Source organism: Corapipo altera, unplaced genomic scaffold, assembly GCF_003945725.1.
Source record: "Corapipo altera isolate COAL_440 unplaced genomic scaffold, ASM394572v1 56650, whole genome shotgun sequence".
NCBI lineage: Eukaryota > Metazoa > Chordata > Aves > Passeriformes > Pipridae > Corapipo > Corapipo altera.
This window is the reverse complement of record NW_020889336.1, coordinates 1-2,221: the sequence shown is the minus strand read 5'-3', so window position 1 is coordinate 2,221 and position 2,221 is coordinate 1. Positions and strand designations below refer to the sequence as shown.

Below are 2,221 nucleotides of genomic sequence, written 5' to 3'. Positions count from 1 at the left end.
GGTAGGGGGGGGGGGGTAGGGGGCATTTAGGGGACATGGGAGGGGCTGGGGGACATTTAGGGGACATGGGGGGGGCTGGACATGCCTGGGACACACGTGCAGAGCTGGGACACACACGGGATACACGTGGGACATGCCTGGGTCATACATAGGACACGTCTGGGACACACCTGGATCACACGTGGGACACACATGCAGAGCTGAGACATACAAGACATGCCTGAAACATGCTTGGGTCATACCTGGGACACACATGCAGAGCTGGGACACGCCTGAGTCACACCTGGGACACATGTGCAGAGCTGGTACACACATGGGACACGCCTGGGTCATACATAGGACACGTTTGGGACACACCTGAGTCCCACACGTGGAGCTGGGACACGCCTGGGACACGCTTGGGACACGCCTGGGACACGCCTGCAGAGCTGGGACACGGGTGACACACGTGTGCAGGGACTCAGGGCAAGCCCCAATTCTGGGGGGTTTTACCCCAAATCAGCAGGTTTGGGAAGGCCCCAATTTGGGCAGGTTTTACCCCAAATCAGCAGGTGGGGGGGGGCCCCAATTCCAACAGGTTTTACCCCAAATCAGGGGTAATTATGCCCCTAATTAAGGTACTCACAGGGCAGTGAGGAGGTTGAAGGGGTTGTAGCCCCACACACTCGAAGTTCATCAGTGCCATGGCCTGCAGGTCCTGCAAAATGGGGAGAAAAACAGCCATTTTGGGCAAAAAAGAGCAGCTAAATTTAGGCAAAAATAGTGGTTTTATGTTAAAATTATAATAACAAGGTGCTTTTGGCAGGACTGACCTTGTCGGTGAGGAGGAATTCCTTCATCAGTGTTTCCCTGGGGAGGAGAAAAACAACATAAAAGTGAATTTTTTTTGGGAAAAACCACCCAGTTTGGGGGTTTCGTAACCCAAGGGGGTGTTTTTTCCCCATTTTGGGGAGATTTGGGGGTTGTTTCTCACCCGGGAGGACGAAGAAGGCGTCGGGTTCCCTTTGGTGCAGGTGGAGAAATTTTGGGTTAAAAATGGTGAAAAGTCCTTGGTTAAAAAAAAAAAAACAAGAGGCTGGGAGAAAAGGAATCTGGATTAAGAAAAAAAAAAAAAAGAGAAGAGAAATCCCGAGTTAAAAAAGGAAGAGAGAGAGAATTTTCATACCCATTTTAGTACATTCTGCTGCTAAAACAGTTTATTCACACCCAGAGGCACCAAAATTTGGCTCCCGTGAGGTAAAAGGTGGAGAATTGTCTCTCCCTCCTCAGGGGATTTTCCAAGGAAAGAGCACTTAAAAGGGCTCAAAACCACTTCAATTTGCCACCTCTCCTTTGATGCCAAGGCAGAATTAAACAGAGACAGGACAAGGGCACAGCAGAGCCCTCAAAGCTGGAAACTCTCCCTTCAAATCCCCATTTCCTCACCACAATAAAACAAAAACAAGGGGGGAAAATTTAAAAAAAATTTTTTTTTAAAGGTTGTTTTCACCTCAGAGCGCCAGGGCGCAGCGTCTCCTGGGCATCCTGGGCAAAGAAGGGTAAATTCATCTCAGGGCGGCCGCTTTTTCCCCTCAGGAAAAGGATAAAACGGGAAAGGTGAGAAAAACCCCTCAGGGACTCCGACCCTTTCCCGCCTTTTTCCCTCAGCGGAGCGGGGGGCGGAGCCACGATAACCCCACCCCAATCATGTCGTCAGCCAATCATAAGGCGGAGAAAGTACTGAGCCACGCCTCTTTCTCCGCCCCCTCAGCCGCCGCTGTCTGTCAACGGCACGGAGGCGGGACGCTGGGCGATCTCAGCCAATCAGAGGCGCGAAGTGCGAAGACGGCGTCGCTGATTGGCTGAGCGCCGTGAGGGGCGAAGTGTGAAGGGTGGGGCGGCCGCGGCGCCGCGCGAGGAGTTTGGGGGTTTGCGAGGGAAAAAAGGGGCACGAAGCGTCAAGTGTGAGGCGAGGCGTGGAAAAAAAGGTGAAAAAAGGCAACCCCCGGATCAATTTGGGCAACCCCGCGGGCTGAGGAGGGTTGTTCTCCCTCGCCCGCGCCTCCCCTCCCATAGCAACAACCGCCGGCCAAGCGGCGTCGCGCGACGAATTTTTCTGATTGGCTGAACCGCGCCGGGACTGGCCAATCAGCGCGAGACACGGGACCCTCGGCGTTCCCGCCCCCACCGGCGCCGGCTGCTGGGCGCCTCGGGCCGTACCAAGTACGGGCACGCGGGGGGG

At 54.3% G+C, this 2,221-nt stretch overlaps 1 long non-coding RNA gene across 1 annotated transcript; it reads right to left on the bottom strand.

The window, feature by feature from the left end:
• Window positions 1–814: 814 nt before the first annotated feature.
• Window positions 815–1,847, bottom strand: LOC113942193. Its single transcript, XR_003525863.1, has 3 exons — window positions 1,490–1,847; window positions 974–1,091; window positions 815–849 (listed from the first exon to the last, which is right to left on the bottom strand). It is a non-coding gene; the product is annotated as an uncharacterized LOC113942193 (long non-coding RNA).
• Window positions 1,848–2,221: the final 374 nt, after the last annotated feature.